This window comes from Equus przewalskii, chromosome 6 (genome assembly GCF_037783145.1).
Source record: "Equus przewalskii isolate Varuska chromosome 6, EquPr2, whole genome shotgun sequence".
In the NCBI taxonomy this organism is placed as follows: Eukaryota; Metazoa; Chordata; class Mammalia; order Perissodactyla; family Equidae; genus Equus; species Equus przewalskii.
The window spans coordinates 24,276,816-24,297,447 of NC_091836.1; the positions used below are offsets into that span (position 1 = coordinate 24,276,816).

The window sequence follows — 20,632 nt, forward strand, 5'->3', positions numbered from 1 at the left end:
GAGAGGTCATGAGGCTAACACTCCTAGACAACCAAACTCTGAAAGGAACAAGTGTCCCTGAGGCCGAACTCCTAAGAGCGGTGTCCAGTTTTGGTCACTGGATAGGGCTGATCAACCAGTGCTGTCTTTCTTCTGGCTCCCTGGAAGGTCCTGGCCTGGGAACCAGTGACTTGGTTGCCCATGTACCTGGGCTCAGTGACATGCATAGAAACCTCATAAAATATCATCAGTACAGTTTTTGCGTAGTTCAGGCTGGAGGGTAGGAAGGATAATGTCGTAAGGAGGGTCCCATAGTTGGACACTATTTGCAAAGCAGTGTTAATTAAACAGCTGTTTCATAGAATGAAACTAAAACCTAGCCAGTTGAGATAACATCTTCCAGTTGATGTTTGAAAGGCGAGAAGAGGTCTTCCTGTGTCTTGTCCTGTGATGTTACCATTAGAACCCTTCTCTTGCTCCTAGGAGGTACCTCTAAAAACATACATGTGTAACTAGCCAAGAGAAGCATATTGAACCATTGGGATAACTGGTTTGAAATGGGGCCACGAAGGATGGGGCTCCAGGACAAGTACGGTTTGATGGGTGTCTGAGTAGCTAGGGATGGGGAAGATGGCAGATTTTGAAGTGATCTGAGCATAAGTTTTCTCACTGGGGGATCAGGACCTTGGAGTGGGGGAAGAAGGGAAGGAGGCTCGGGGAAGAGAAGATCAATCCTGAAACGTGGCTTCCTAGACACAAAAGGAGCTTTGCCAATCTCACATGGTTCTTGATATCTGCTCCAGGGTGAAGGGAGATGCTGCCTGGTATAGAGGAGAGGAGATACGGGGCTGCCTCTCTGAGCTTCAGTTTCTGGTCCCGTAAAATGAGGGTGTGTGGCTATCATATTTTCTAAACTTCAGTTTATTCAGGTACTGTTTTCTTGAGTTTTGACAGAGCTTCATTTTTCTTTCAATTGGCTTACTTTTAAAATTTGTCCTCACTGTAAACATACGATCCATAATACATGGGTTTGGTGTGCAAGTCATATATTCTAACGTATATTAAAATAAACTTAACTACTAATTTTCTTTAAGGTTCATCTACGTATCACCTAAAATTACCTTTGTGCTTCCCTCTGAGGAGCTCCGGGCTAGATGACGGCAGCCCCCCCTCCACCCTGCCCCCACCCCCACCCCATCTCTGCGATGCGGTGATGTGTTACACAGGGGAACTCCTTCCTTTTCCCTTTCTAAGTGGAGGACAAGATTTGCAGAAGCTCCAAATCCCTATTGGGAAAGAGAAAAGGATCTGCATGTTTCACGGATGCTGAAGCCAGATTCGGAGAGGAATGACAAAGTCATCTCTAATTGCAGCCAATTACTCTACCGGGTGGTACTGGTAAGGAAAATGACTTCAAGTCTAGAGTTGTCTTGGAAAGAATTACCATACTGGTAAATAATTTTGACTCGAGTAATTTGTAATGCTAAAATTTTCTACGAGTACTTAGAGAATAAAAGAAAAAAAACCCAATGCCTTCATTAGAGCTTAATAAGGCCGTTTTGTAATTAATAACCCATCAGTCACACCTGTAATTTTGCGTAAGAAGAAGAAACATTACTATGTATTTTTTTCTTTTTTCTTTTCTTTTTCTTTTTTAGAAGGGCAGAATTGTTTTCTGTGCTCCCTGGGGCCTGAGAGCATCCACTGGAAGGCGTCCTAGGTTATTCTAATTCGTCGCTTGTCTGAAGGAACAAAAATTCATGAAGGTGGACATGCACATATCTTTTCCTGGCCATGAGAGAGTGGCTGGTTTCTTCTTTTTTCTCTGTGCCCAGTTTCATCATCTGTAAAATGAATACAAAGTGAGATGGCGTGAGGACCATTATGCTTAAGTACTGTATGTGCGTGTATATATACATATATGTATCTGTAAGCTGCTGCTGTATCTTTAAGCAAACAACTGATACTAAATTGCTTGGAATAACTTATTAATTTATCATTTTATTTATTCTTATTCATTAAGTACCTATTAAACACTATCATTCATCATTCAGTCCATCCCTCTGTCTATCCATTGATCTACATTTGTGACAAATGTTTATCAAGTATCATATGCTATATCTTAAGGGAGATACAAAAGAGGTGTAGGAGAGAGTTCCTGCCCTTCATGATCTTGGAATCTGTTTTATCAAAAAGATATTGACAGGTGATAGTTACCTAACAATACAACCTGGCAGGAGCCAATGATATCATAAATGATGCAGAGGGCAAACATTCTAAGAAGTAACTGTTTTAAGAATTCGGAGAAGGGGAGAAAGATCCTGGTAGGGTGGTGGGTTCAAAAAAGTATTTGAGGAAGGGGCTAGGAGACTGGGGCCGGGTGTTAAAGGATGAATTGCATTTGGGTTGGCAGAGAAGATAGTAAAGGGTAAGAATTGGGTATTTCAGATAATCAGCTTGGCCATCCACTTGCTGTTGGACTTTTGGCAAATTTTTTGACCTTTCTGGTTCTCAATGTTTTCCTTTGTAAAATGGAGGATTGGTTGCTCCAAAATTTTATGATCCAGTGAAAATCTAGACAGAGGGAAGAGCATGAGTGATTTCATCAGAGAGGCAGGGAAAAGGCTTAATGACCTTGGAAAGACCTTGCCTGATTTGCCCAGAGTGACTGTTCTGCATCAGAAAGAACGGGCTCTGTTTGAACTGAGGGCCACAGCCTGGAGGTTTGATCTGAATTTCCTTTCCCCGGACTGGAAGAAACACAGTCTCACTATCTTGCCAACAACTGCCTGTGGCAAATTCAGTGCCCTGCTTGATATAGCATTTGGAGGAAATTTTTCCATGAAAACAAAAGTTTTTGCTTAATTATTCAGCACATTCATGCATTTAAAAATCCTGTCCACTCTCTAACTAGCTGTCTTTTTAACAAAGATTCTTGGCTTCCCAGGAGCTGGACCTCCATTGTCTAAGGCTTCCTTATAAAGAACTCGGGGCCAGGCATCGTCCCAGCTGTCCCAGGGCTTAGAGAGAAGCTTCCCCAGGCAGACGGAGGTGTCTAAAGTGTCTTTGCACAGAGATGTGAGGAAGGAACATTCAAACTCCCTAGGGGCTGGTGTAGCAGACTACAGACTGAGGCGAGACAGTAAGACAAGGCCATTTGACCCGTGTGGATGGTGAATTTTACGGGATCGGAGAAGACTTTCCCCACGCTATCTCTTCATCCAATTTTTATCTATCCATTCATCTAACATCCATTCATCTCTCCATCCATCTAACATATATTTGCTGCTTACTCTGTGTCCCATACTGTTCCAGCTCCTGAGACCCCCATGTATAGAGAAGAATCAGTGTAGGGCAATTTTTTAGGGGAAATTGGGAATTTTCCTCATGGCCCTGAGGAGACCTTGCAATTTTTGCCTTGCCCAAATTTACCTCTGATTTCTTTGAAGCTTTCTGGTCTCATGGCTTTTAGGAGGGTTTGGCTCTGCTGACGGTGATTATCCACCTTGAGGGGAGTCAGATCTCAGCTCCCAGAGGGCAGAACCATGTCCATATTGCTCACTTCATATACAGTTCAGCCCAGCACTAGATCAGCAGAAGCCCAATGACTAAAAGATTTGGGTGATGAAAATGCTATTTATCAAAACAGCAGCCCACTTAGATGCCAAGTTGCAGCATTTAATGCAGTCACCAGCCTACGTGTGTCCCCTTAACACTCTAGCCTGCTTCCCCAGCCTCCTTGCTGAAGATGCCAGGAACAGCGACATCAAAAGAAAGAGAAAGTGTCTGAAGTTGGAATTGTGAGTCATTCTAGAGCAAAGTCAGGGGGCTGGAAGGGATTGTCACTTTGCCCGTGACCCTGCCAGAGGGTCTTTCCACCACCACTCACCTTTGCTGGGGAGCTGCCATCCAGAGGCGTGGGTTGAATCATGGTGGGGGTGGGGGGGCGGTGTTGAGGAATGGGATTTGCAGCCGTCGTCAACCTTGAGTCACAGAAGGTAGTTCAAGCTTACCAACCATTTGATTTCCATAACTGGAATAGAAGATGATGAGAGGATAGCAACATTAAGAAAGCATTTAGGAAGACATCTGATAGGACTTCCTGACTATTAAGGTCCCAAAGAAGACTGAGGAGTTATTAAATTAGCCATGACCTTTGGTTTCTTCATCTCTTAAATGGGGATAAGAATATCTGTCTTGAAGGCATTTATGATAATGGGATTTACAGAGATAATATATATGAAGGCATCTAGCACAGTGGTTGGTATATAATATACAGTTAACACTTGTTGCTTGAATCCAAATCTGAACCTGGAGAGGGCAGGAAAGCTTCTCAAAGAAATTGGCCTCTAAGCTGGACTATGTAAACTCCTCAGAATACTTTGACCAATAGGATGTTGTCTTTCAATGATCTCCCCTCATGGACAGTCTGTCTTGCAAATGGCTCTAGTGATATTGACTTTAAAAATGAAATGATTATCCCGAGCCCCCTTTGGAAACATAAAAAGCATAGTGCAAAGAGATCACTGCCTTCCTCAGATTCCATGATTTGCCCTTGCCGAGAGGCAGGAGGTCTCATGGGTCATTGGCACAGAGCCCTGGACATGAGCTATGGTTTCTGAGGAGGCAGGAGAAAATAAAAGCCCAGCATTTTGTCAATAAGTGTCTCAACTCTCTATTGCTAAGCTTATTCTTTTCAATTCCCCATTCCTTTCTTACGTCAAAAGGAAAGAGGGCAGAGATTCTCCATCCCCACTAAAGACAAAATAGAGAGAATAGACTGACACTACAAAAGTGAGGATATCAGGTAGACTTTGGCGAGAACTTCCAAACAGAAAAGAAGAGATTAAAATTGGAATGGATAGCCAGGGCCAGCCCTAGATTCTTTTTCAGGCATCTCCGAGAATGGGAGTGGCCACCAACTACTGTCTACTAAAGCAGGTGCGTGACAAGATTATCCTGTAAGATTTCTTCCAGATGCGCCAGAGACAAGGCTGGGAAGCAGCTGTCATGCTTAACTTAAGAAGCTGCTGAGCGTGGTTGAGGTCAGAGGCAGTTACTTAAAAGGGTACGTTTCATTTCTGCTGCCATTTGGTAAAGGAAGGCACTGGGCTGGAGATTCATTTGACAAGTGGGGTCAGGAAAATGGGAATTGTTGATCCCAGGTGGCCAGAACGCCTCCCAGTGAAGGTAAACAGAAGTGGAGACAGATCAAGAGGTGAAGGATCACTCCATTAGGAGGCTGACAAGGCCAGCTGTCTTCTGGAGTGTCTGGAGGGAGGGATGCGTGTGTGTTTGGCCTCAGGCTCAGGATGAGGGGGGTGAGGGACAAAGGACAAGAGCAGCAGGATGAAGGAAGGGATCCCAGCAAGAGTGAGCAAGGGGCATCTCTAACCCAATCAGACGTTATTTCTGCTTGAAGCATGGATGCTGCTTGCTTTGGGCAGGTATGCCTTGTGCTGCAATTGTGCCAAATGGAGTTGAGTGGTTGGCTAAAAAAAACTCCACTTACTCATTTGCATGTGGTTTTTGCATCTCATCTGCATACTATTTACTTAATGTCATATGCATACAACTTCCCAGCTCTTGCTTATACTCCTCCCCAACCCCCACCGAGCTCCTTCATTTCTCAACACCTCTGCCTCCATGTTTTTTTTTCTCCCCAGTTTGTGATTTTCTTCTTCCAAAGTTGTAAAAGGAGCAGATTTTCGAGTTGGGTAGACTTGCACTCCAATCTAGCCTTCTCCATTTACCTATCTTCTGAGCTTCAGCAAATCTATAATCTCTCTTACTCTCATCTATAAAATGGGAACAATATCACCTTCATCTCAGAGTTGTTGCAAGGAACAAATTAAATAAAGTAGGCAAAAAACCCACCTGGCCCAACAGCAGGAACTCGACGAGATAGACCATTTCTGTTCCCAGCTCTCTCCTGATGCCTTCCACATCAATTCAGGAAAACTTTGTGGCTCTGGGGTCCCTACTTGGTGTTTTCCTTGGAACTGATGGATAAGCTTGTTGTCTCTTCAAATTCTCCTCTTTTTGGTCATGTGTCCAAGCTGCATTTAGAGCCAGGGCAAAGGGAGAAGAAACAGTGTCAGCACCAACTGTTCCTTTCTGGTATCTTCCAGTGTCCTCTAACCGAGGGCTGCTCTCCTCCATCTTCCCCAGCACCCAAAGCCCAAGAATGCCCTGGTTGCTAATACCTGGGCGGACTTACTTCCTCTGCAGCCTTTCTCCCAGGCCTCACATCAGCCTGATCCCCAAAGCCTGGGGCGCATCCCCAAATCCCTGGCTTCTCTGGTGTCCCCGACAAGGCCACGTGTCTCAGACTGCCAGAGATGCCTGGGTCAGCTTCCAAGAATCCCTTGTCTCTTTATCCAAACAGCATCCTGGCTTCTCTGAGGCATTAGCTGCAGGGTTTATATTTGAGAGACACACAGTGAGGAGGAAACTGTTAAATCTCATTCTGCATCCTGAACAGCCACTTTTGTGAAACTCTCCTTGCATCTCCTCATCACTTTCACTCAGCCATTTTTGTTTTCTCTTTTCCTCTGAAGCAAGGGTGAGGAGCTATCTTATAAAATAAGAATAGAGGCCGGCCCCATGGTGTAGCAGTTAAGTTAGGTGCACTCTACTTCAGCAGCCCGGGGTTCGCGGGTTTGGATCCTGGGTGTGGATGTACACCACTCGTCAGCCATGCTGTGGCAGTGACTCACATATAAAATGGAGGAAGATTGGCACAGATGTTAGCTCAGGGCTAATCTTCCTCAGCAAAAAATAAGAAGAATAAGAATAGGTAATACTCAAATAGCATGTCCTATGTGCCACATAATATTCTAAGCACTCTATGCATATTACCTCATAATCCTCAGGACAATCCTATGGAGTAGCTCTCAATATTTTCCCCATTTTAAAGATGATAGGAAGAAGTCAAACAACTTGTCCAAGGTCTCAGAGCTAAGCAGAGTAGAGCCAGGATTCTAATCTGGACACTCAGCTGCAAAGTCCATTATCTTGACCATTTCTCACTGTGGGTCAACATAGGGGAGGTGTGCATAGGACAAAAAGCAATTATTCTTGATGTTTTCCAATTTGGGGGTAAGAAAGAGCAGACTTTTGTCATAGTAAGTAGGATTAGGTGAGACATCAGGTACAACTTCCTGTTTCAAAGAATTAAGGGCCATATCATACGTATGGGATACCCTGGTACCAAATAGTGGCTCTCTTAGGGTCTGCAAAAACCATGTGTCTCGAAGCATGGAGAAGTGGTGACTATTGAGTGAGAAGTTGGGTCAAGGAGAGAATTAAGGGCTGCAGAAAGGTGACCAGAGAATCAATGGGTGGATTAATCAATACTTATTGGGTATTCTGTGGAAGGTACTTTAACCAGAATTTGCTGAGAATCTCTTCTGTGCAAGGCCCTGTGCTAGGCACCAAGGGAGGATGGGCCGGGACACTTCCTTGGGTGCTTTCCAGATTCGGAAGACCAGAAAGCCTCGTTTAGGCTGACTCTATGGCCTTTACTTTGTTCTCTTCGTCCTGCCCTCACACGCTCCAATCTCTGTCTATACTTGCTCAGTCTCAAGAGCCCCTGCCACTGGGCTGGGACTGCCCACCAGCTCCGGACTCACTCCAGACTCACTCCTGGAAGTCCTCCCTAAGGGTTTGCCGGGAACCATGTCCCAGATCAGCAGGTCTGTGAAGACTTCTTCCACTTCCCTCCAAGGACTCCTCTGAGCCTGCCTTGTCGGTTCCCAGGAGGATGGAGTGTCAGTTCTTTCTAATCCCATCATCCGGTCATAAGTTTACAGGGGAGTCATTCATTCACTTAGCCTTTGGGTCACATGCTCTACAAACACTTATTAATAGTCTCACATGTGACAAACCCTGTGCTGAAGCCCAAGGATACAGAGATCAAAGAGTTCTGTACGCTCCTGCTCCCAAGGGCCTACTGTTAGCCAGGGAGACAGACAACTTCAGAACAGGTTGCACCATAGCCCCAGATCCATCCTGGCCTAGGGGGACAACCTAGAAAATCTGTCCCTTGATCAGGGTCCCTCACCGATCCTGTATTTTTAGTATGGCTATATTTGCTGTCCATCCTACCAATTAATTAATCAAGTGCATTTTATTTTATATTCTGGGAGTTTGGGTGTTTTGAAGGCAAAAATGCAAATATATGCAAATCAGCACACAAATTTATGCAAAGACAACATGGAAATGTGTCCCCAGATTTCCTGGGAAAAAAATCTGGAGGTCTCCGCCAGTCCCTCAGCAGGCTGCCTGTCCCCAGGCCTGTCCTATCTTCCCTTTTGTTTGGGTTCTTAATCTATGCCGGGCTCCCTGCCTGGCCACTCTGAGGTCGGTAATGCAGGTGGGCAGGTAGCAGCCTGACCATCTATTATCCGGGAACCTCTCAGCTTCCGGAGCCACTAGAAAACTCTCTTACTCCCTGTAATCGGCTTTCATCTGAAACAATCAAGAGATTTCCTACCACTTTCCCCTATGACCAGGTCTCGTAAAGCACCCAGATGCTGAGTTTCAGGCTTGGAGCTTGGCTTGACGAAGAGACTTAATGGAGGAGGTTGGCGTTGTCTGCCTATTGTTATTGAAAAATAAATCCAAACCCTTTTATTGACCATCTTCTGTGTGCACAGTCTTGGTTTCCCCAAGAGCTGGGAGATGACGGTTAGGGCTGGGAGAGGTGAGGGTTGGGAGGACTGCAGAGACTCTGCGGCTTTGCAAGGTAAGACTGCCCAGCAGGTGTCACCGTGATAAACAGCCTGTCACCCGTGCTGGACAGAAAACCTCATGGAAGCAGCGTGGTGGGAGGAGGGCCTGTGAGGGCAGACGCTGACGGGGACAGCACGAAAAGAGGATCAGCCACGTCCACTTGCAGAGTGTCATTGGGTAGTCTGGCTTTGCAGCACCAGAGAGCAACGGGAGCCTGAGAACACCGGCTCAGGGCAGCCAGGGTTGGAAAGGACAGTGGGAGGGAGGGCTGGCCTGAGGGCTGAGCCGGCTACCTGCTCACGTTCCCACCTCTCACCAGGAGAGCGAGAACTTGGCACTATGTCTAGGTCTTTGCTCAAGCGCACACAGGCTCACGTACCATCAACTTCCCAAGCATGGCCAGACCCTCACGAGAATGTGTGAGCTGAAGGCGGCCTGAAGGGCTGGATTTAGGCTGAATGTGAAGAACTTACGGAGGGTGGGTGTCGTGAGACACTAGAACAGGTGATTAAGAGAGGATGTGAGATCTCCTTCCCTTGGAGAGCCTTTGAAACAAATTCGAAACCCATTTGCTGTGTGGGAGAGGAGGCACGGTTCTGTCTGGAGGCAGGGGGATGGGCTGGATGACATGTCCAAGTCCAAGAAGACTAAGGATAGACCCACCCAAGTAGAGTGTCAGATTGCCTGCCCTTGTGTGGTCAGGCCCGCAGACGCAGAGCAGAGTCCTTCTCACTTTCTTTCCCTCTCTCCTTCCGATGACAGTCTCAACAGACCAGTGGGTCAAACCATCCCCTCCAGGATGAACTGGAGCTCTGTTTCATCCTGTCACTCATGCCCTCTCCCTTCTCTGTGTGGAGGCAGAGCTTCTCTCATCTCTGGGGAAGCTCCCCTCCAGGCCAGGAGTGCTGGGCAGCCTCGTTGCCATTCCGGCCAGAGCCAGGAGCTCAGCCCTCCGGAGGGGCACAGGGCAGCATTCTGGCAAGCAAGCATGTCAGAGCGGCTCTGGCGTTTCCCTAGAACAATTCAAATTGCTTTTTTTACACCTCACTGCACTATGCCAACCCTGATTCACATTATTTGTGCACTCGCTAAGTGTACATTATCTGATCCGTCACCCTGTAAAACGCTGCAAGAGGAATCCGTGGCTCCTGTCTGCTGGTGACTGCGGGTCAGGCACAGAAGTCTCTGTACAAATATTTTTGCAAAATGGGAAGGAAGGAATAAACCCAATGCCATCAACAACAATAGCGCAGCATGGCCGTGGGCTGAGAGAGAAAGTCCACGTCTCCTGCCCCAGTAACTCAGACTCTCCTGGAAAAGACAGCTCAACCAGAAAGCCCCAGAACCTTTTCTTTCCATGGCCTCCTTTCTGTGTCACATTATTTAACAGGAAAAGACAAGCAGGAGGGGAAACAAGTCCTTGAACCCAACTATGCAGATTTCCTCTGACTGGAGCTAACGGGTCTGGAGAGAGCTGGAGGCAAGAGGTAGAGAGGGGGTGGGCATCTGAGAGAGAGCAAGAGGGACAACACTCTGTCTTGTGAATATCTCAGCTTCTCTGCGGGTGACTGGGGCTCCCTGTCCTGCTCAGCCCAAGGTACTCTGAAAATTGATCACAGACCCTGGAATCCTTCCATTCTGGGTCAGCTGGGAGCTTTGCTAACTGGCTGCCAGGTTCCCCCACTAATCCCTCGAGTTAGCTTATTTCTAGGAAGCCCAAATGTTCTAGAGTTATTAGAAAATCGATGGATTCCTACTTTTGACCAGACATTTTCCCACCTTTATCTCTTGTACAATCTGTGTAAATGGGACACTTTCATGTTCTTGGAGATCTGGCTCTGTCCTAAGTGGTCCCTGGAACTTTGACAATTCATCCCATTGAAGATCAGGGTCTTATTCTAAATGGGAACAGCTAGGATCTTCTGTAGGTTGGATGAGAGCTCTTGCCCAAATTTGAAAGTGGGTCCCTCTTTCTGCAGAGGGAGCCTCAGGTCCATCTTCGTATTCAGACAAAGGACTTTCTGTGCGGGAGTCCAGGTCTCCTGCACCACCTCAGCCCTGAGTTTAATTCACTGCGTGCGTACGGCGAGCACACAGGGAGCGTGAGCCCATCCCAGGGCTTGTGGGATGGAGGGAGCAGAACAACAAAAAGAGCTGGTCCCTGCCCTGGGGTTGCTTGTGATCCGGTTGGTTGACAAATCGCTACCTTCCCCAGCTGCTCCTGATTGGGCTCCAGCCGCGGGGCTCCTGAAGGGCATTTCGCAGCGAAGCCCAGGGGTTGCCCAGCTGAGAACCACGTTTCCTTTCTTTTGGCAGGAGCCAGCAGCTGCCACATGGGAGCTCACATCTCAGTGAAAACAAGAAATCTGATGCCTCACTGACAACTCATTTTCTCAACCTTCATTCGGCGAAAGGCGACTTTGTGTTCCAGCTGCCATATTGTAGCCGCAACCCCTGATGCACCATCAATTAAAAACGGCAATAATTATGCATGGGAAAAAAGCCACAGATAATAGGCTTCCATTAGATTAAGTAGTTATATGAATAAAAAAAATAAAACCTATACTTCGGCTAATTAAACCCACTCACCATCTGATTAAGATGTGTTGTGAGACCATGGAAAAGTACCAGCCACTAACTGTAAGTAATCCGGCACAGATGGGAATTAACAGTATATTCCCTGGCATGGCGATAATGGATCTCCATAGAGGTTAATCAGAATCATTAATAAGCATTGACAGGATGGACAGGACCAAACAGCTGGTGCCTGATGTTGGGGTCAGGGCAGGCCATGCTCCTGATAAAAATGGCTTCTCAATTCCTTCCACTCCACCTACTGGGATCTGGCTGAGGACAGATAGATGTGCTGACCTTTGGAGACGCCATCAGTGGACTGGACGTTCTACTAAAGTTCCGGACCTGCTCTCTGGGCTCAAGTGAGCAGAGGAGGAATTGTGACCAAACCAAAGAGCCTGGAGTTAGGACCCGTGCTGCACTGCCTTGCAGGGGTCTCTGTGCCAGACCACGGCGCTTCAAGGGGAACTAGGAACCAAAGTGGTGGGTGCCTACTACTTAGAGCTGCGCCCTCCTGGAGGCGGGGCTGGGGTTACCGTGGGAAGCAGGCCGCTAGCCCAGCACAGGCACCAGACTGAGGCAGGTTGATATAGCCCAGGGCTGCTGTCTTGGGGGCTGAGAATCAAGGGCAAACCCCAGGAGTAACGCCTGGGCGAAGCAGCTGTGGGGAGAAAGATGAGTGTGTACGCTGCATGCAGAGGGAAGCCGGGATCTGAGGGGCAGGAGCTGGCTGGTCAGAGCTCTCAGACAGAGTGTGTCCAATGCCCATGTAGCAGCTCCTCTGGAGCAGGCTCTGTCCTTCCGAGCAGCTGCGAGGAGAGCACCCGGGCCTTGCCTTCTAATTACCACTAATTGGGTAAATGCTGAGACGCACTCTCTCTCCCTTCCCCTTCACTCTCTCCCCCCACAAAGGCAACCAAGAGATACAGAGAGGTCAAAAAGAGACTTTTCCAAATGGAGACAGGCAAGGATGACATGGCGTGAATACCAAGCAGCCACTACCGAAGAGAAGGGAGAGAAGCGAGGCTTCGGGGATGTGGCAGCTTCTAGGGAGGCACCGAGAGAGGAGAGGGAAGAAATGGGCCAAGCAGCGGGGGCAAGGAATGGGTAACAAGTCACTTGCCCAGTCTGGCTTCCTCTCTCCTCCCCTTTGGAGCTGCAAGGATGTCTTGTTTAGGCGGGAAGTACTGTAATCTTCTTCTGAAGGCTTGCTCCTTGCGGGAGTCCTTGACTCCGGATCCTTGAACTCCTGGGTCTCTGTTTATGGGGTCTGTTCTTCTGCTAGTCTGGATGCGAGGGTAGGGACCTTGGCCTGCTCAGGCTAGGAGTAGGGTCAACGCACTGTGAACATCAATAGGGAGCCTCAGGGCACAAACAAAAACACTTTTCCTCTCCCTCAGGCTGTGGGTGGGAGCCATGCCTTATGCCTGAGACAGGCCAAGAAGCTTACCGATTTTAGGTTTGAGGTAATAAGTTAGTTTCAAAAACAGTCTTGTGTTTGTCTTCATCTTTATTTTTAATAAGGACCCCTTCTTAATCTTCCCCATAGCTTCGTAAAGCCGGGAGGTGAAAACAGAGCAGCCATCCCACTTTACGGGCAGAAAAACTGAGGCCACCAGTGAAGTGGCTGGGTACCTGTTCAAGTCTACCTCAGAGCCAGGACAAGAATCAAGTGTCTGAACCTGAACTCGCAGGCCATCTACTAATAATTCGTAATGTTCAGAAAAACATTGCTTTGGTTTTAAGTTATGCAAGGAAAACATGCTTATTTTTAAAAAAATTATTCAAATAGTACAGAAGGGTTCAAAGTAAAAAGTAAAAGTCCCCGAGCCCACTCTTTCATCTCCTAGGTCCCACTAGTTATCCTCTGAGAAATTTCCTGCGTCTGTACAAGCGTGCATGCTTATCTCTATATTTTCCTCTTTGCCACAAATTCAAAAAATATCTTAACACTGTATTATGACTTTACTTTTTCATTTGTCTATTACAATTTTATTATTCTTTACAGTTTACAAAGGGCTTTCGCTCTCACATTAACCCATCGAGGTAAGTGGGATGGGCATTATGGTCCTGGGTTTTCAGACAAGGAGACAGATTCAGGGAAGTTAAGCCATTTGCCTCCTGTCAGGCAGCCATTTATTGCGGGAAGCAGAACTCAAGCCTGAGTTTTCTGGATTCTGGCCACAATAATAAGAAGAGCAAAGACTGAAACGGGACTTCATCATAAAATACTAAACCCTCACTTGCCCCTTGCGGAGCGCCAGGGACTTCTCTACACGCATCGTATCTGTTACCTCACTGAATTCCTCTGACTGTATGAGATAAGCTCTCTTATTACCATTCTCAGTTCACAGATGAGGAAACCAAGTCACAGAGAGCTTAAATAACCTGCTCAGGGTCACACTGCCAGGAACTAGTGGTGTTGGGGTCCAAACTCCAGAGTTTGCCTCTGGCGTCCATGTTCTTACTTCTATACCACACTGTCACACACTCTGTGCCAGGCAGCGCTAGCCACTCTTTATATATGGTAGCTCCTTTAATCCTCATGACAATCCTGTATTAAGTACTAATAACAGCATTGGCCCACCGGATGTCTCCACCAAAGTCCCAAGCTCAGAAGTTATTGAGAGTTAGCACCACGCCGGGTGATCCCAGGCACAGAGCATCAGATCTGAATTCAGGAAGGAAAGCTGGACGGTGAGTCGTAGCTCAGCCACCAGTGGTCTACACAACCTCTCTGTGCAGTGTTCCTCATCTGTGACTCTGAAATAAGGCCTACTTTACCTGGTGGCCATTAACTGTCAAAGTGCTCTTTAAACTAGAGTGATCTGAAGAAACGCTTGCTCCTGGTATTGCCCCTCCCTATTCAGGCAGCTAAAAGATGGTGCTGTCTTCACAAAACACTTGAAGCTGATCTTGCCAATTCTGGGTCTATGGGGTCCGCCCATCCACCCAGGACACTTTGCTGTTCGCCAGCTTCGGCCGCCCAGTATGCCTGTAAAAGCTAAGAATACCTTATAAAACTGCTGTAAGGTTTTATGAGCTCTCTTTCCTTCCAGGGACCAATCTCGGTGCTGTGAATCATACCAGCGTCTGCATGTGGGGGGCCAGGAGGAGGAGAGCAGATGGGATGGGGAGAGGCGGCTTCGTAGGGTATTTGGAGCAGCAGGACTGTGCTGCCTCAAAAGGGCTCCAGCTCTGGGTGAGCTTCACCTCCCACCTTGGTTGGGCCATTTAGTCTGGCCCAAGAGACAAGAAGGGAAAAGAAAAAGGAAAGGGGGGCGGGGGGAGATGTAGTGGTTCAATGCAAAAGTTCGGAATCAAGCAGACCTTGGTACATGTCTCCCCTCCTCCATTTTCTAGTTATGTGACTAGGCAGGTCACCTAACCTTTCTCAGCCTTAATTTCTTTTTTCCTTTCTTTTTTTTTTTGAGGAAGATTAGCCCTGAGCTAACTACTGCCAATCCTCCTCTTTTTGCTGAGGAAGACTAGCCCTGAGCTAACATCCGTGCCCATGTTCCTCCACTTTATATGTGGGACGCCTGCTACGGCGTGGGTTGCCAAATGGTGCCATGCCTGCACCCGGAATCCGAACTGGCGAACCCTGGGCCGCCAAAGTGGAACGTGCAAACTTAACCACTGTGCCATTGGGCCGGCCCCCTGAACCTTAATTTTATCAGTTGTAAAATGAGAATAATGAGAGTACTAAGCTTACAGTTGTTCAAATGAGAGAAATGGAACAAAGTGATCAATACATGTTAAATATCATTATTATTATTTGCACAGTGTTTAGTAAGTAGTAAGTGTCCATTAAATATTTTCTGAATGAATGAATGAAGAAATGCACAAAATGAAATAGTTGAAGAAGAGGAAAAAGGGAAGAAGGGAAAGAAAGTCTAGCTCCCACGTCACCGCCTGCATGGAAACTTCTCTTGCCCTCTCCAGCTGCCGTTTTCCTCACCCCCAGATTGAGGGGTTGAGATCAGTGTGCCTTCAAGGTCTCTCCCAGCTCTCCCATTTGAAGACTCTTGATTCATTAATTCATTCCTTTACCCATGATGTACTGAGCATCGACTACCTGCTAAGTAATGTTCTAGTTATTGTGAACAACACGCACGAAACCCTTGCCCTCGTGACACTCGCTTTCCAGGGGTGGCAGAGGTGAAACGCACACACAGAAAACATGATGAAGAAATCAATCAGCTAGAAGTCATCCTGTGGTATGGGGAACTGGAAAGCTGGGGGAGGGGGATGGTGAATGCTGGGAGGAGGGTCTTACAGTTTTAAGTGGGGGCGGGGGGGGGGTCAGGGTAGGTCTCCAATGATACGCTCCCTTGGGGCAAAGACTTAAAGAAGCTGAAGAAGGGAATCATGCTGATATCTGGAAAAGTCTAGGTAGAGGGAATAGCCAGTGCAAAGGCCCTGAGGTGGGAGATTGGCAAGGCAGAAGAATAGCAAGGAGCCCCCAACCCCATACTTGTTGAAAAAGAGAGTAGAATACAAAACGCATTTTCCTCTGGTGACCAGAAGAGGACTCCAGCTGTGGTCCACCATCCCTCTTCCTGACCTGTGGCCCTTTCTTCCTGTCCCAGTCTCCCTATGTCCCATCTCCAGCCTGAGAATGCATGGTATGGAATAATTTAAATGTCATCAATTCGTCTGCTGGGTAGAAATGAAACACCAAACCTTCGGTCATGGAGGAGAGCTGAGGAGCAGCTGCTGATCAGGCATCTTAACCTGGAGGGGAGAAGCAGGGGAGAAGGTGGCCAGGGCTGGGTGAGAGCAAGGAAGGCCAGCTGCTCTGGCTGGGGCCAAATTTCAGGGCTGGCATCTACTTAACTCTGCCTTGAGGTGGGAAGAGCACAGGATTGGGAGTCAGGACACCTGGTTCTAGCCGTGAGCCTGCCGCAGCACGCTGTGAAAGCTTGCTCAAGGTATTTCATTCTTGACCTCCGTTTCCTCTTTATAGTTTGGGGGTGCTGAATTTGGAGACATCTAATATTCTCCAAGTCTAGTGGCCATTTGTCTGTCTTTCCCACCAGACTATAGATTCCTAGAAGGGTAAGTCTGATTCATGGATAATCCTCAGCATCCACATCACAGGGACCATGTCTGATGAATAAATGGAGGGCTTGGTCTTAGGGAAACGGGGTGCCTACAGTCTGGGGCCTCTGTCAGGCAGGCCTGTAGCAGGAGAAGGTCCCAAGCTTGAGCCCTTCGCCTGCTCTGGCCTCAGAGAGCCTGCTTGGCTGATCATTCCCTTCCGCCACCGGGACCTTCAGTCAAGGGGTGGTGGATGGGAAAGGTCAGTTTGTTTACTTTTCATTAACTTCTCTCAAGTGGGCTGAGAGTAGGGGAAGAGGATGCTGGGATCTGGTTCCATGGGTGGACTGGCCCAGGGTCAGCCTCTTCCTCTGAGAGGCCCTCTTAGGCCAGTTCACCCTTTCTCTTCTTCACTCATCCTCAGGTCAAAGCCATGCCTCCTTGAAGGCCTCCCAGCCCCCAGTCCTGGGAGTCTCCAGCCCTGCTCTGGTCTCCCTTGGAGGCTGGCTGCCCTAATGAAGGGAATCTATGTTCCTGCATGCATCCCCACGCTGCTCCAGAGTCAGGCCCGGCCAGCTGCACGCAAGGCCCAGTAATTGCCCTGCGATTGATCTGTGGATGGTAATTCTGAAGCAGCCATCCGTGCTCTATGGGGGAGCGAGTGGTGGGGATGTGGTGATCATGGAGGAATGGCCTTGACTGCTAAGGAGTCTCGAGGAAGTTGCAGTGGTCCTTAGCTCTGTATGGCACAGCCAAGGTTCTTGGGGATGGAGCCTCTGAATCTCCATGCTCCCCAGCCTGCGGCAGCAGAGAGGATGGGGAAGAAGGTGGGGGGGGGGGGGTGGAGTCTCACCCCTTATCCTAATTGGCTGACTAGGGGGAAGCGGGAGGATAGGAAGTGGACTCTATATCCAGGACCTGCCAGTGCCTCTTCCCATCAAGGAGCTGAGGCATCGCTGGTGACCCGAAAGTGACATTTCGGGATGGCGCGCCAAGTGAAGTCCCTTCCCGTGGGAAAACAGCTCTAGAGGACTGGGTCACATCCAAGAGGAGAGAGTGCCTGAGCTATTGACTTAAAAAAATAATGAGCGCAGAGAAGATCATGACACCTAGCTTCTGCATCTTACTTACATGTCCTCAGTCCATGCAGAGAAATCCTGTGAGCCCCAGCTCCTCTCCCCAAGAAAGGCTGGGAGACAGGTGCAAAGATGCTGGGCCTGGAGCCGGGGGTGTTCCAGAGACAACTTGTGAGAGCTCTGGGGAGTTCCCTCCATCCTCTGGGTCTTGGTTAGCTCATTCAAAAATGGGGATTCTGATCGGGAACAGGGTACGTGAGAGAATCACGTGAGAAAGCCGATGGGAAAATGCTTTATAAACCATAAAGCACTGACAAAAGCTGGGTTCCCTTTCAGCAGTGCACTTTTACCAGTAAGCAGCATTTCGAAAAGTGATTTATCATACAAACAGTCTTTTCTACCTGGGTCACAGAAGCCCACCATAGTCTCTGCCCCCAAAAGACAATGAGGGCTTAGAGGGTTGGAACTGCCCCCTACTGCCCTCCCAACACCAGCTCACGCTCATCCCTACACCTTCCAGATCCTAAGACCTTGGACAAGTGGCTTAACCGCCATGGGTCTCACCCCTCCTCAGCCCTGTGAGTGCATGTAATTCACAGGAAGATGCATTCTTGCCATCTTCTGCCACCCCTCTCCTCCACTCCATTTTTTCTTATCCTGTCTTAAACTTTCTCTTCTCCTCTCTGGGGGACGCTCATTTGCCTCCCTGCATATTTTCTTTGCTACCCTCATCCACACACCCCTTTCCTCGTATTCTTCGGTCTTTCTGGGTTTTAGCGGAAGAAAGATCTGTGTCCTTCCCCAAGAGATGTCCCTGAGAATTCTTTCAGTGGCTGGGAGGGGAAAAAGATCTCATGTATTTTTGGTAGCAGAGATAATCAGATAATTGTGCAATTAGCAGTAATTTTATCCCTCCTGTAATTTCCTTTTAACAAGAGCCCCCTTTAAAAAAAAATAAGAGGGACTTTTTTTCCCTTGTTGTTTTGTCTGGAGTGTCTGACATCAGGAATTTGGTCCGACACCCACGCGCTGCGCGAGGAAGCGAGGGGGAGGGGAAAGATGCGGGAGGCAGAACTCCTGGGGGAGAGAATCTGCCAAACGGCCGCCGCGCTCTCCTCGCGCCCCGCCGAGCACAGGCGGAGGGAGGGGACCGAACCAGTGGGGGCTACTCTGGTCTCCAGAGACCGTCTCTGGTCTCTACAGCGACTCCCCCTGACTGCCCCCAACCTGGTGCCCAGGGCCGCTGGGGAGGGACACTGGGGAAAGACACCAGAGGCTGGGAGGGTGCAGCTGGGCTCACGCGGGGCTTGGTAAGCGGGAGGGAGGCCTTCCTGTTCCACGTCGCAGCTGGGGTGCAGGGGCCAGCACTCCGGGTCCACCGGCCGGGCTCGGTCCCCCCGGGCCCAGGACAGGGCTCGGCCCCACACTCGCCCCCCATCCCCCGCCTCGTGGGCTGGGGCACAGACGAGGGGGAAACACCCCCAAGGCTTTGTGCCACGTAATTACCAAATTCGCGGCGATTTCCTCTCCTCCCCCCGGGGCAGTGCCTGCTGCGTGTCCCCCGATTCGGGCCGGGTTGTACAATCAGCGCCAGGTAACCTGCGGGGACCCGTAATTGCTCTGGAGTTGCCTGGGACCTTGCAAGGTAAGCACGCGCGGCGCTGCTCCGCGGCCCCGGGTGCACGCGCACCTGGCGCCCGCCCTCTCGGCCCCAGGCCGGGACCCGCGGAAGCGGGGGCTGCGGGGCGCTGCGCAGAGCCAGGTGGGGAGAGCTCGGAGGCCGCGGAGCTGACGCAGCAGCTTTGCGCTGATGGGGCTGGGGTGGGGGACGCTAGTGGGGACAGGAGCGACTTGTGGCAGGAGAGAGGCCACCTCCCCGTGTCCCTGGGGAAGAGGGCCTTAGGGGCCATGGGATACTCCTGTGCCTTCCCTCCGGTGGAGAGGCGCCTCATTGATGAGCCTTGTCATCATCCTTCAAGTGTAATTTTTTTAAATTGCAAAAATCTTACAGAGCTATTAACCTCAAAAGAGTTTAACATATGGCAGACCGAGGCTCCCTCTTACCCTAATTATAAGGCTTGCAGTAATGGGGCTGTCTTTTAAGTTACAGCTGCTGCGCTTTTGGCTTTCGCTAACATTACATCCTATTAAAGAGCTACATTAAATGCATGCAAATTGCCAGAGCGACCGCGCTCTCCCGACCAATGAGGGGGACGGATTGCAGCCCAGGCGGCGATATCGAGGGTCAGACTCACCCTGCTGCGAGCGCCATATGATCTATCAATCAAACGCCTCTCATTAATTAACTAATTCATTAAATATCTTTATATATGAAGGCCCGGCCAGGCGGAACATTGTGTTGACAGGGACATCCCGTCAGCACTTAGCCTGGCGCGCTCCCCTCCCCTCCCTCACAAATCGCCCGATGACTAAGAGAGGTCAACTTCCCAGTGTCTGCAGGGGAGAGAAGCAACCACTGTGCCCGAGCCCACCCCTAGGGGCGCCCTCCTTGGTCTTGCCTGCATGACCCGCCTCTGTCCCGCCTGCTCCTGGGGAGCCTGCCCTCTGCTCACCACGGTATCCTTGTAATGGGCGGTGCGTGGCTCTGGTGCCTCCGCTTCCCTTGCGCTCCTGGAGGGCTGGGACTGGACAGGATCTTGCTCATCTTGTACCCCCAGGGCCTAGCACAGGGCCCAACGTGTGGCAGACAGTCTAAATGTTTGTGGAATAAAGGAAGATGTGCTCTCCTGGAGCCCTTTCCTCTCTCCAGTAACCCCAGCCCCAGAGGCCTTCCTTTGCAATGCTCTTGCGGTAGACTTAGCTCTCCAGGGAGAAGAGAAGAACAGTGACGTGAGCTGATGGCATCCCTGGAGAGTCATGGAGGAGGGATGGCTTAATGGTGGTACTGGAGGAGGGGCAGGGGTGAGGGGAGAAAGGAACTTTCGAAGTTCAGAGCTGGTAAGCCATGTAGCCGCAATACTCAGGCTCTGAGGCAAACACAAGAATGAAGCTATGTCATTCTATGAACAACAGAGACATTTTTGGAACAGACGGGGGCTTCCTTAGTCATTTGTATATATACATGCATATATATATTTGTTGTATATACAAACAGACGTATATGTGTATATGTATACACACACGTATATTTGTTGAGCAACTGTTATATAATCGTTCCTTTCCTATATTATCTCATTTAATGTTGACAACTTTGCCAGGTGATT

The 20,632-nt window shown here is 49.0% G+C and overlaps 2 long non-coding RNA genes across 3 annotated transcripts in view; one reads left to right on the forward strand and one right to left on the reverse strand.

Moving 5' to 3' along the window:
• Nucleotides 1–1,517: 1,517 nt before the first annotated feature.
• Nucleotides 1,518–19,052, reverse strand: LOC139084080 (uncharacterized). Of its 2 annotated transcripts, none has more exons than XR_011541347.1 (4): nt 18,915–19,052; nt 5,857–6,038; nt 3,869–4,012; nt 1,518–1,823 (listed from the first exon to the last, which is right to left on the reverse strand). It is a non-coding gene; the product is annotated as an uncharacterized lncRNA (long non-coding RNA). The 2 variants fall into 2 exon arrangements; XR_011541348.1 differs by lacking the exon at nt 18,915–19,052 and adding an exon at nt 6,200–6,392.
• The window catches only part of LOC139084079 (uncharacterized), a 119,650-nt gene continuing 117,564 nt past the window's right edge, over nt 18,547–20,632 (forward strand). The window contains exon 1 of the long non-coding RNA XR_011541346.1: nt 18,547–19,053. This is a non-coding gene — a long non-coding RNA (uncharacterized lncRNA). The remainder of the gene's footprint in view (nt 19,054–20,632) is intronic.